This window comes from Syngnathus typhle, linkage group LG12 (genome assembly GCF_033458585.1).
Source record: "Syngnathus typhle isolate RoL2023-S1 ecotype Sweden linkage group LG12, RoL_Styp_1.0, whole genome shotgun sequence".
Taxonomy (NCBI): domain Eukaryota; kingdom Metazoa; phylum Chordata; class Actinopteri; order Syngnathiformes; family Syngnathidae; genus Syngnathus; species Syngnathus typhle.
In genome coordinates this window covers 2,174,359-2,188,320 of record NC_083749.1, presented here as the reverse complement: position 1 = coordinate 2,188,320, position 13,962 = coordinate 2,174,359, and the positions used below count along the sequence as shown (strand labels likewise).

Sequence of the window (13,962 nt, the reverse complement as noted above, 5' to 3'; positions counted from 1 at the left end):
CACGGTGCCCATTTTCCCCTTCTCTTTCGCTCTTTTTGCATTGACAACTTTTTCGGCGTGTATAGCATGATCAATGAACTGTGGCAAGGTAGATGTCGGGAAAGTGATCATATGTTTAGTGATCCAGCTCTGGATTGCTGGTCGCGAATTTGCATGTAGAGCGTTTTTGAGTTGTTGGTCATAAACATCAGATCCATGCTCCAAGCCACTATTGGCCTTGAACACTCTCTCGAGTCTGTGCCTAAAGTCTTCAAACAACTCATCTTCTTTTTGTTTGGTTCGGCCAATGTCTGTGTAATTTGCTCTACGTTCAAATTTTATTTTGATCCTGCCCAATAGTTGGTCAATTTCTCTTTGTAATGGCACCCCGTTACATTCCAATGGACGGCCCCGGGAATCAAAGGGATCCCAGGTGCCTTTAACGCTTGCCCAATGTTTGGTTAAAGATGCCATAAAAACCTGTTGTACTTCATCGCCTCTCAAATTGTATGAAGCAATGAGTTGTCTCATGTCGGTACAATATTGATCAACATCTTCAGTGGGCAACGCTATACCCTCAATTGCTGATTTTATATCAGCGTGGGTCCATGTTCTGTATACTAAAATTGTGGGTCCTCCCTCATCATGAGGATTTGCCACTTCAATCATCGGGTATGCGTCTGCGTCAGCCGAAGGAACCAACTTAGCACGGCCCCGCGTCAACATACCACGAGCACGGCTCCGCGTCAACACACCACGAGCAGAAGCACCATACTCAGGAGGATGATTTGTGCTTGGTAATTTGGGGTACAGAGACGGGAAAATTGGTTCACTTTGGCGTGCTGCAATCTCCGTCTTTATAGATTGATCATTTTTTTTTCATCCTCATTCATCGCATCGTCAGCTTTGGCCTTCAAGCGAGCCCGCGCTGACACTGTCTCATCATCCTCCTGCCTGTGCAACAACAAGTTCTTTTTTATCTTTCCTCCGTCTTCCTTATCTCTCAGTCTTTCTCTTATCTGCCCACATTTTCTCTTCTCAGCCTCCAATTCCCATTTTACTATTAGATGATATCCGTCGTTATTCCTCTTTACACCACATTTAGCATCAATTGATTGCTTTAGGTTATTCAACGAATTTATTTTCAGCTGACCGTCAAATTTGTAATCGGTTATCCATTTGTCAAGATATTTTACATTTTCGGGGTCAACTTCTTCCATCAATGTCCAATCTTTGCATTTCAATTCATGTCGGGGCAGCGGCTTTTGCTTGCTATTTGCTGTCCCCATGATTTATTTGTTTAGTTTACGGATTTGGCAATTTGAATGGCACCCGCAGTGTCCTAAAGCCAATTTAGTTCACAGGACAGTGGATAAATGTTCGATGTGTGGTGGGTCTCCGGAGGAAACGGAGAATCCTTGCTTTCGTCCACACAAAGCCACTGTTTACACCCCTGCGTGTTTATACAGAGGACTCAAACCTCAAATCAGAGCTCAAATGAGGTCACTCTCAGTCAAACCATACCCATGCACACACACACACAATGCGCATTCCTATCGTCTCACAGGCAAGCAGGGGAGCCCGCCCTCCAGTGGATTTTAACAACTCTTTAACCTTCCTATTGTGTAAGGAAAACTTATCTTTACCTTTTTCCCAAAGTAAATATAAAACCTATCTTTTCACGGAGAAAGAAGCCAAACCAGCTAAACAAGGGATAAGGAAAACCCACCACAGATGGCAGCAGAAAACTAACACAGTAGGAAGGTTAGTGAGGAGGCCCCACCACACCTCAGCGGGATTTAACTGCTCCAACTACCTGTACTTCTTTATTTCTTTAGAGAACAGAGGAGTCTGCCCTCCTGTGGAATTTAACTGACGTTTACGTCAGGGGACTCCAGCATCCCATACAGAATTTAACTGTCTCTAAATATGCACTTGATAGGGTCTAGAATTGTCAAGGTTTCAAGTGACCTCTTGCCACTACACTTTCATTCCTTTCAACAGAATCAACATTCATACTCACAGTCCGCTGGGCCTTTCCCTCGGACGATCTCGTCAACCACTCCGGCGTCCAGCTGACTGATCGAGTCAGCCCCGTGAAAAGGGTTTCCTTTATATGCCTTGGCCAAGGACTTGTCCTGCGTCGAAAAGTCAGCCGGAACCCGAAGTAGGTCTATTGAGATCCCGGACGAGCCCCCAAAAATCTGTCAGGTTCAAAATCAGCAAAAGGATCAGCAGACAAAACCAGTGAGGCAGAATGTTGAGTCTTTTCTCGCGAGGAGTGCAACCAGACTTACAGCAGTCCAGAATACACTAAAGATCTGTCACACCCCTCGCTCTTTTTATTTTGGGATGCCCTACCTACAATGTGAGACTAGCCCCTAACAGGTGGGGGGGGAAAGCATGGCCTAGTCTCATGAGAAACAAAAAGAGCGCAAGGACAAAATGCTATGTAAAACAAGTGCTCACAAGACGTCATGAGAAAATAAAGGAGCGCAAGGACATAAACAAGTAGTCACAGACAAGACGTCATGACAAAATTCTATGTGAAACAAGTAGTTACAGACAGGACGCCATGGGAAAGGAGTGCAAGGACAGAATGCCATGTGCAGACATCAACAGAGTAGATTGAGCTATCAGCAACTTTCTTGGATTCCCAGAGGTGTAGAAGGTCAGGAAGCCCCAGACAGCATCGTATGACTTGTTGTGGACTGGTGGACGTCTGCAAGGCGAAACAGCAAGCATTCTGCGCAATAACTTATTAATAAGTACTCATTAGGGAACGCATGATAACATATATATACAATTTATCTAACAGCCTCGGTTGCTAGGCGGGATTCGGAATTCTTATTTGCACCACGTTGTGACCAAATAAAGTTCTGAAAAAGTCTGGTTGACTTTGAAATTTGGTCGACACACAAAAAAAAAAAAAAGTGACAATTATGCACATCTGAAGCGATCTAAAAAATTTAATTACATTTGAAAAAAATAAATTGTAGTCATGACGGACAAATCTTTGACATTTGGTTGGCCGGAGCATCTCCGACTGATGAGCTCTTTGAAAGCTGATCAGACACTCGTGCTACGAAGAGGAAACTGGAGCAAAGGGATCCTTAATTATCTGATGAAGGGAAGCTTATCTGAATGGTTTCTTTTTCTCTGCCCTTTTTATCCTGCTGGATCGTGTGGCCCAACTTTACATAACAAAAGAGCAACCAGGCTGACCCGCTTCATGGAAAACGTCCGTCGGCGAGCAGTAAATTCGACGATTGTTTTTGTTAGCTAGCCAAGCTAACAATTGAAGTTGGCGTTTCTTAATAAAAAAAAAAAAGTCAACCCCGTTCCCAATTCAAAATATGACTTTGTGCGGTGATTTATTTAAAAGGCACCTAACGAGGAAAGGTTAGCTCAGTTTCCTCCTTTTAGGAATGAGGTAATCGTATCCGATGTCCGGCCCGATTGCGCACACGCTTCCATTAAAAGCGGGAGCCGTGTCAACCACGTCGTCAGCGCGCTGACTTATTCATCCCCGTTAAAACCCGTGTAAGGCGATAGCCGTTAATTAATATAGCTGTCAGGTAAACGCTTGCCGCCGGACCCGGCGCCACCATCCATCAGTAACATCATCTCGGCCTTGTTTTGATGCCAGGCCTCGGGCTCAATTAAGATAATGCCATGCAAACGAGGTCTCTCGCCATTAGCCTCGTCAAGAGGGGCCGTTAATCGGGCCACAATTACGGCGCCGTCCCCTCCCGGCTGATGAGTAATGGGCGCCGGCGTGACTGAGGAGTCACAGGGTGGGGTGGCCAGACAGCGAGTTGGACTCGCATGTTGACCCGGCGGCAGCTGGGGGGGGGGGATCTCAGACGTGTGACAGCAGCCAAGTCTGCCCCCCCCAATAAGTGGCAAAGTACACCCCAGACCGGTCGGTGGTAAATTAATGGCAAATAGAAAAGCAACCATTCATTTTTATGGAGAGTTTACAAAAGTGCTAGAATTTATCTTCTGCTTACAATAAATTGGACCACATGTGAGTTGTGTGTAGAAAATCCTTAATTTACCTTATTCCCGAGTGTTTGTTTGTGCCGTCACTGAGTCTGGATTGGCCGAGGATTCAATCTTGATGATTGGATGGAAATCTGTTGAGATGACATCATTAGCAAAACAATTCATCTGCTGAGTCGATTTAAAACGGCATTTTTTTTTTCCATTTTCTATTTTTGTGTAAGCTATCTTGCCTGGTAGCTTCATCATCATCATCACATTTTGACCCTAAAGTTATTTACAGACTTAAGAAAATCTATTAAAAAAAAAAAGAGCCAAATGATCTCAATTCACAACAACAGAAGAAACTGTGCCGTCACAGTCCCACACATTTTCTGTCACCCCCTCCTTGGATCCGAGACAAAAGCCCCAGCTCCAGAACCTTCCTGCCTGTTGTCTGCCCGCACCTCCAGCTCCATGACTCACACCTCGGCGCACACACACAAAAACCTCGCATGAGCTTTAATGATCCCTCCGACACGCATCATTCCGAAGCACAACACAACTCGGCAGCAGCTCAGGGCCCCTTAAACCTCATTGCCGAGATGTTTGGCTCACCGTGTGTGTGTGTTCGTGGAGCTGGAGAGCGGGCGGCTCCTTGGGAATTTTAAGAGTCAAGCCCCTCTAAATCTTCTAGTTTCAACTTGAGAAAATCAATAGGATAAATATCCTGTTTGCCTCTCTTGTACTTAGCGCCACCTCCAGCTCGCTCTGCTAACCGGAGCGGAGAATCTGGCTCTGACCTCGGGCTATGTTTAAAATAATTCCAAGCGCCTTTTTAAAGCGCTGAACGAGCGAGGATCTCAGGTGCGTGTCTATTTTTTTTTTTTAAACCGGCTGGTGTGATAGGTTCAGTAGCGCCACTGGCTAAATCTCACCATCGACCCGCTCCTTGTGTGATTAGGCCGCCGAAGCCGAGCGCGAGCCAGACACAGATCGAAGACGCTACAATCTCAATATGGATGTGAGCTGAGTCTGCCACATCCTGCTGCTTCCATTGATTTTCTTTTTCTATTTTCCCTTGCCCTCAATTATATAATAGAATCGCTGTTCTGGATTTGAACTCGCATCACAGTTTTGTGAGCACGGCCTTTAAGCCAAGAGGGCATTTTGATTCATTTGAAATGGGGGCTTCATCAACTGTTTTGGCGGGCCCCTCTGGAGAGATGTTTTTTTTATTTTATCTTTTATTGTTCCAGGTGACAGACCCGAAACACACACAGGAAAAAAACCTGCAAGTGTGCAACCTAAGACGGCACAATATTGCAAAATAATAAATAATTCCGGACACAGTTGACTCTTGTAATTGGAAGTTAGCCATAGAAAGCAGTTTTTTATTAATTGATTTCTTTTTACTTTTATTGTGTCAATGGCGCATCTACTGGAAACGGAAATGCCTAAAACATTTTGACCATCACTGGAGCGTGGAGAAAAAAACGGTTGCTAAGGAGTTAGACTGGGTAGAAAGGGGCGTGTGCGCCGTTATGGGAGGGAGCACAGCCAACTTGTTTGTCATCCGCCTAAATCGTGTTACACCACCTGCGCCACAACTTAGCCTAGCTGCTCTAAATTCTTTCTGTCACAAATTGTCAGATCCGTGTAATACTCAAGGAAGCCGCACCATTTTTTTTTTTTTAATGTGGACAAGTTGATCCCTTGGCAGCTTGACTGACTACATGTCATTGTAACCTGAAGTATTTCATGCCCTGCGGACCTGGTAAATCGACCCCTGGCACTCGGCTAACATCAAGCTAATTCTCAATCATCCCGCCATTGCGGCAAACGAGAGCGCCGTCATTATCCGAGTGCCATCAGACACCCGGAGGACGAGCACGGTGACGATCCGCCGACCGACCGTTGTTTTTGACGGGCCGGGCGGGAGGGAAACCCGAGCCGCGATGCTAATCTGACGACGCGCTGACATTTTGGGGGATAATTGTAGCGTGGGCTGAGCTCAGGTGAGACGCTCGGGAGATAAGCCCTGTCGTTCGCATCGGTTTGCTCGTCTTCCTCTCGCATGTCCTGCCCCCGGCTGCTCGGGATTAATCGCTTTTTCCTTCCCTTCCTCCGTATGAATATTCCCCCGAACGGCTGACATACCCACGGTGAAATGCGGCGGGGAAGGGTCGTGGGCGCAACTTTAGCCGGAGTAATGAGGCCTAATCCCCTGCTGACTGGGGCTTGTTTAAACAGCTCCTGCCTGAGCCGCTCGGTAATAGAGTAATTAACCCCGGCGCCTCCTCCTGCCCAGCGGCTCGACTCTTAAACCGGCCGGCCATATTCGGCTCCTTCGTTGCTTCTATTTGTTTTTCAGGTAAGAAATGCTTCAGTCTTTTTGCCCTGTATCGAAACGCATGGAACGTAATGGAAACAGTTCAAAGTTCAAGGGTCGTTAAAGCACTGGAGGCAGACTCCGCCGCGTTCAGGTGCGGAACATCTCTCGCTCTCTCCCTCTCTCTCTCTCTCTCTCTCCTCGCCAGTGATCTGATTTCCAGACAATCGTACACGGCAGATTCCTTGTATTTGCTTTTGGTGGGCTCGCGAAAACAATCAGCGCAATCAAACAGCGCGCACTACACAGACATCGTCAAGGCGCTCTGGCTGGCGCCTCGGTGTCCCAACTCTCGCCGTCTGCAGCTAGCTTAACGCGGGGAAGCGGCGGGGCCCGTTTGAAGTCGGCAGCCAGCGCGCATTATACCAGATGAAATGCTATCACGCCTGGTCGATGAATGGTTTGTGTCATTAAGAGAATAAGGCAAACAGGGAGCCGAGCGCGCTCAGAAGCCTTTCCTGCTCGCTCGCGCGCCTTTCTGAGGGAAGGCAAGATTAAGGGGGATGTTCAGAGGCTCTCGTCTGTCAAGACTTCAAAGATGCCATCGACACTCCTTGTTTCTGCCGGTGCGGCAACCAAATCGCACACACTCTGCTGCCTCTGTGGCTGTCAAAGCTCCTCTGACATCCCCTTCATCAGGTATACGGGCTTTAATCCAGACACGGATAAATAAATCAACACAGAGGGGTCCCGATCTTTTCAGCACCTCCTGGTGGCAGGCTAGCCGCACAGCCCGGAGAGGCGCAAAAAGAGCTCAAGGAGTCGTTAGTCGTCTGCCAGGGGGCAACAAAAGGGAGGACAATTGCGGATCGTTAATACAAAATACGGATGAGAAGAGGGGGGATTTTGCTAATACGCACGCTTTTGCACAGCTAACTAGCCTGAGATGGCACGGCGGTGGTTTCAAGGCTTGCAGAATTGGGAGGAAATTGAGTTTTACTATCAAACTTTTTGGGAGCAGGTGTCAAAACTTCTGCGTTCTTTTAGCTGTTTATCGACTGACCAGATAGCTTTGATAGCAAAAATAACTTCCCACATATTGTGCATTTGCACAGAAAACACGTTTTAAAACGTCGCTTGTCGCTAATGCTAAAGTCTACGTGAAACCCTGTTGCAATGCTAACGGCTAATTAGCGATATCGCTTCAAATGAAGAATATGCCGTGGAAACTCAAACAAGCAAGACAAGACTCCTCGAAGGTGCTAATTTTTCCTAATCTGTGAAAAACTGAATGTCTTAATTTCGCTTCTTTCTTATGTCATTATTTAATTCGCGCACGGCACCACACTGCCCCTAAGAGGACAAAAGGTGCAATAACAGCCTATGATTTTTTACGTCGTTCTTCGACTTATTGACTTTTTTTCGCATTTACTTTCTCATTGTCCTTCGAGTTATATTGAAAGTTGAGTACCGTAATTTTCGGACTATAAGTCGCACCAGCCATAAAATGCCCCAAAAAGTGAAAAAAAACAAATATATGTATGTATATAAGTCGCTCCTGAGTATAAGTCACCCCCCCACCCAAACTATGAAAAAAACCGCGACTTATAGTCCGAAAATTACGGTATTCAACTTTCCTTTCCCCTAAATAATTTTTTTTTTAGAGTCGACACATTGACACGGTATACGGGGCACACGGATGGACACATTAGTTTGTTTGGCTAGCGGGGAATCCAATGTGCGATAAAACACACAGCAGATGGAGGACCACGGGAAGCAATCCGAGGCATCGTCAGTGAAATAAATAGAGCAAACCAAAAGAAGCGGCACTGTGTACCCAACGCGACTGCTTTAACTCGCCGAGAAAAGGAAAGCGGCAAAGAAAAACACGAGGCGCCGGAGCCGAGCGTTGTACCTGTCGAGGTGCGTTTCTGTCGGCTCTTTTCATTTTATTTTAACAGCAAAAGCGAGGCAGACAGAGATCACCGCAACAGAAATATGTTGTCTGAACTGAGAGGAGAGATCTGTTGATCCATTGTTCTGTTTGTTTGTTTTGAAGACCGGTCTGGCAGCACAGAGCGCATCCCTTTCAGAATACAAAAGATGCCTTAGAGGCAACATAAGTGAAGTTTTATGCTGATGACTGACTGCGTGACAAACATCGGCTGGAAAAAACTCCTTTCGAGCGGGGGTACCTGCTTTATTTGTAAAAGTTAAACACACGCACAAGAAAAAACCTGACAGAACACACACAGCCGGGCGCTCACACACACACTTCTAATTTATATCCTATAAGAAGAATGCGAGGTGCCCATGGGGTGCGTGTTGGTTGTGAAAAATTAAAGGAGACGGATTCAAACTGTCCAATTTCCACATCAAACAACCGTGCTCCTGGAGAGGCTGCCTCGTAGCTTCAGAAAGAGGTAGCTCCCCCCCCTCACCCGCTCCCCTTCCATAAACCAGCACCTCTTCCGCCTCCCCCTGCTGCTTCATCCTTCCACGAGTCCACCGCTGCCGCCACTCCCGCCTTCCTTTCTTCTTTTTTTTTTTTAAACTGGTACTCTCTATTTCCTCAATAACCCCGCACTCTAATTCCCCTAAGCACTGTACTGGTTACACTAGCCACTGTCTCTCCCTTGCCTAATTATACCCTTGTGAGTCTATTAATCAACCTGTGAATTATTTAAGAAGGAGAGCTCCTCTGCCTGTAACTGGTTTTGACACGGCGAAGGAGGGGAGACAGAAGAGAAAGGCAGCGGGTGGGGGGGGGGGGGGGGGGGTGAGTGAAGGCTCGAGCAGAAAAGAGGAGATGAGGGATGGAAAGGTGGGTGAGGAGGAAGAAAAGGAGGGGAAAAAAAATGAAAAGAAAGGCGAGGAGGAACCGGGGCCTTCCCGCACGCGTCCCCCGAGGAGCGGGCTGCCTCGTGCTTCACCCAGACGAGACAAAAGCCCCATCAGCATTCGCCCGGTTTGTTTTGTTGCTGTTGTCTCCCACCCCACCCTCCATTTTAATGCATAAGTTTTCGTGATAAACAGGCCTTCATGAATATATGGAGCGGAACTGTGAGGAAAGGAGCAAGGGGAAGACGGAGGCTGAGGTGAAGGAAGGGAAACAGTGAGCCGAGAATGGAGGGAGGTCGGGGGGGGGGGGGGGGGGGGGCACAATGTGCGCACCCACACACGGGGAGATGTCAGGCTTCTACTGTTTGACAGGAGGCAGCATTTCCCCCGAGCGGTAAGTCTACATGGCCGCGGCCATGATGATGATGTTTGTGAGCATCCTTCATCTTCGCTTCCTCCGGTCGGTCCCTCCCTGCCGCTGCAGCCACTCGTCATCAGTCGAGAGCAAAGCGCGGCCCGATTAATGACTCCCGTTGACACCGACGCCCATCACAAGTAGAGGCAGAAAGAAACCACTCGTGAATCGTGAGGAGTCTGATTGAAGATAATATTTTGGGCACGGACTAATAATGTTAGCTGCCCAATAATCCATTTAAAATATAGACAGCACGCTGTAGCCATCAGCGGCAGAGCTACATGCTAGCAATTAGCCGTGCGGGCCGGCAGGAACAGCGACTTTGTCGTTTTAATTTGGAGACATTCTGTACGCGAGCTCGTGTTCGGGCGGTTGTGCACATGTCGGTTATAAATAAGTGCGCAAGGCAAATCTCTGAGCAGCGAAGTGGTTTTTTTTTTTTTTTTGGTACGAACGCCCCACACTGCTCCATCTCTGTGGGATGTTTATTAAATTAATGAAAAGTTGCTCAAGGCGAGCCGTACAAGGGAACGAGCGGAGCTTGGCTGTGATTGGTGCGTTCCTCTGTGCCGCCATTCCTCCAGGGTCTTACTTGAACTAACTGTCCGTGACCGAGGAGCCTCAAGAACGCCTTCCCCGAATACTTCAATGGGAATTTTACAAAAGGTCAAGAGTGACGCAACTGCGCCGACTTGGCATTTGTCGCGTTTGGGCCCCGAAATGTCTGCCGTTATTTCAAAGTGCTGGGAATGCTATTTTCGATTCACTTTGTCTCCCAAACAAAAATCCTCTTTTCAAGTAAATTCCCAAATTTGTCAAGGAAGACGTGAACTATGCAGAAGAGAGAAAGATTTGTAGCGGCAAAAGAATATTAATCAGGCAGGAGCAGAGGAGACTCTTGTGGGAAAGATGAGTCACTTTTGTTCGCCATTATACAAGCGTTTCCGACTTCACACAAACACTTAGACTGCCGTTATTATGTTCCAATTAAACTCAATAGAAAAGTCGGGCTTTTCAAACTCTTTGGAGCAATCTGCATACTGACTTTCAGGGCGAGGAGAAAAAAAAAAGAAAAACAAAGGGAAAAATTAAAATATATTATCATCTTTTAAAAATCCTTTTAAAAATAAACAAGACAAACAAAACATCACAAAAAAGCCCCACTCCGCGCCTCCCGTTTGCTTCCTCCGTCGCTCGCCTCGCCTGGGCGACTCTCAGAGGAGGCGAAAGCCGAGAGAAGGTATTTGCATATAAACTGCGAGAGGCAGGGATTGTCGTCGGCGGCGGCGTTAGATGCCACCGAGCGCCACGACGGCGGATTTTCATGTGCAAATTTCGAGCCTCGCCAACTCGTCGCATTATTATTTCATCAGAGCCTCGGAAGCAAAGCCCCCCGGTTCCCCAGAACCCCGCCGGCATCCCGGCGGACACTTCAAGATTCAGACCAAATCCCCCCGTTACGCCTCGTCCCCCAGAAGGCCGCGCTACTGAGTAGCTGTTTACACCGGGGCCTTCCGGAGTCAATCCGCCCGCGACGACGGCGACGAGAGCCGAGAAAGAAAAGTGGCGGAAAGAGGACACGTGCGGTTGTGACCGGAAAATTTTGCATTTGCAACCGGCGTGATGGAAGCTTACCGGCTTTCAAGTTTAAAAGGGAGATTATAGCCAATTAGCAGCGCTTGTGAAAACCCTTTAGCGCCTGGGGAGTAGGGGCCGATACCGAATGTGGGACAGCTGTGAGCAACAAAAGGAGCGGTGGCAGCTTTTTGAAAAACACACACGGCAAGGAAAAAAAATATATTCCATGCAGCTCCGCATAATCGCTCATGCAAACAAGGATAAAAAAAAAAAATCACCCCTCACTGATACTGATGCTAGCAAAGAATCTCTAATGTAGCATCAAAAATGAATGAGCGTCGCTACAATATGCAAACAGACAAACGGGCCTGATATGCAAACGTGACAAAAGGGGAACAGACGGAAAGGTAAATATCTTTTAAAAGGTGACAGGGAATTCTTTACTGGGATGGGAAGGGCGGGGGGAGGATTTCATCCTTTGAAATCAATTTGTCAGCTTCGTCGGCATTACGGGAAAAGCGCCGAGAGTTTCCCCCCTGTAAACTGCCATCTTGAATTTCTTTGTCTGACACGGCGCTCGGCACGGGAGAGGTGAGCGGAAAAAGGTTCAAAGCCCAGGTGGGAGCGGCGCATGTGCCATTACCACCCTCGCTCTGGTGTCAAACGCTACGCAGCCAGAGGAGGAACACAAGTCGAAAGATCTCGGCGGGCTCGGTAATCGGCGACGATTTACACGGAGTCTCTCTCTCGATGATTTCCTTCTTTATCTTTTCCTCCATCGTTTCCATCTGTGTACCTTTCTGTCACGTTCGCCCCACCGCCGCCGCCCTGCCATCTTCCCTCTCGTTCCTTTATCCCGCTGCGCACATTAGCAAAAAAAAAAAAAAAACTGACAACTATTTCAACTTGCGCGAAAGGAGATTCAGATCCTCCATTTGCGCTGAACAAGTCGTTCTACAAAGGAAACGTCGGAGAGCGCGGAGATAAATGGCTGCAGAACCATGTTTTCGTTCGACAGTTTAACAGCGGTTAAAAGACGAGATTTGCACTCGAGCGCTTGGAAAAGTGTTTGGGGGAAGAGGAGGGGGAAAAAGAACCTCGTGTCAAACCGTGTTGGAGTCTCGGTTTCATCTCGACTGCATCCGCCGGATTAGCTTCGAATCTACAACGAAGAGGCTCGGCGGGAAGAAAATGGACGGATGATTTGTTTACAGTACGAGTCTCTCACGAGAGTCACTCGCTGTTTTCATTGAGGCTTAACCTCAGCCTTGGCTTTTGCCTTTTAATACCTCCTGATTAAGCACATGCTAATCAGCGCTAATGACCGACTCGCTAAAGGGCGCCGCGGCTCGCTAATTAGCATACGGAGGGCCATGCTGGGAAACAGCGCGCGCGGGCGGGTCACAAATTTTAAGTTGTAGCGCAGGGGGAGAACGAGGAGAAATCGCTACAAACTCCCGTATCAAAGCGCATTTTTAATTTAAGGATAATCAATATTCAAGGCGATGGATTTACCACCGTTTACATACGCGTCAAGGATCATGAATTGTTAATGCTTGGAAAAAATTCCCAACGCCCGTGGAATTTCACTGCCCAATTTTAGAGCAATCTGGCAAATCAAATATGATTAATTATAGATCGAACGAGAACGGCGCGCTTCGCGAAAAGTCACGTTCGCAAATTGCATCGGCGACCGCGGTCCGATGACTCCGGAGAGCGAACGATTGGAGCGTAGGGCTACGTGTTGCCATTTTTTACCGCCATTTTGGACCAGAGAATCACGAAGGCCGAGATCACATGACACTTTGAGACGCAAGCGGAAATCTGACCTGGATTCAAAACAACTGCAAAGCAAAATCAAACACGCAAAAGTAGACAAGCGCAATCTGCGGAAGAGCGATGGCATCTTGGGGCAGGGGGAAGGTGCTCTAATGGGCTTTGGGAGAATGGCAGGCCCTGCTGGGGGCCACAGGAGGCCCTAGCCTGTGGTCTTGCCTTGGGCTGGACTGCCACAGCAGCAGTCAGGTGGGCTGGCAGACTGAGGAGCCCCTCCCCTCTACGCAGATGTTCGGAGGGCACGGCGGCACGCCAGGATTCCAAGCTAGCAAGCTACACTTGAGTGCCATCGTTGCTTTTGTTGGACCGAGCTTTCCGCCTTGAGCGTTGTGAGGCGAATATTTCGGACTCGCCGAGGCCCGAAGCCGCCGGCGTGACTTTCCTTCCCCGCCTGTGACGCGCGGCTCTATCGCGTCTGCTTAAACATTCATCATACGAGCTCTCCCGCCGCACATTCCAAAGGGAGACAATCATGCCGCCGTCGCCGCCGAGTCCCGTCTGAAGCTGCCGGTTTAGGCCGAAGGTGGCGGGGAAGCAACTTCAAAGTTTCCAACTTGGAGGAGAGCAGAAGAAAAGCAGACAGGAGGGATGGACCAGGAGGAGAAGCTGCTTTCAGTCAGGAGGGAGGTCATTAGAAGGCCAAGTTTACTGCGGCAAAAAGCACACTTAAAGTATGTGCGCTGCTGAAATAACGCTTAGGTGGGAAAAACTCGAGAAGCAATTTATGCCCGCCATTTTCCTGCCCAATATAAGTCTAGAGCAAGGCGGGCTGGAATGGGTTTTGATATTTGCGCAGATGCACACAGCTTGGCGTAATTAAAAAAAGGGGAGTTTGCGCTGTTGTGGGTGTGAACACATACGATTGGATTTCAGCAAACACGACCTCTTAATGCCGCAAAGTCAACAAAGGAATCCCGTTTTGGTTGATTAAAAGACGCCGCCGTCAACTATCTCGGTTGAATCCGACGGCCCCCACCAAAGAAGCGATCCGATCGGA

General features: G+C 48.0%; 1 long non-coding RNA gene across 1 annotated transcript in view; it reads right to left on the bottom strand.

Moving 5' to 3' along the window:
- LOC133163933 (uncharacterized) overlaps window positions 1-13,962 on the bottom strand; it is a 65,259-nt gene that overhangs the window by 39,962 nt on the left and 11,335 nt on the right. The window contains exon 4 of the long non-coding RNA XR_009716473.1: window positions 4,041-4,118. This is a non-coding gene — a long non-coding RNA (uncharacterized LOC133163933). The remainder of the gene's footprint in view (window positions 1-4,040; window positions 4,119-13,962) is intronic.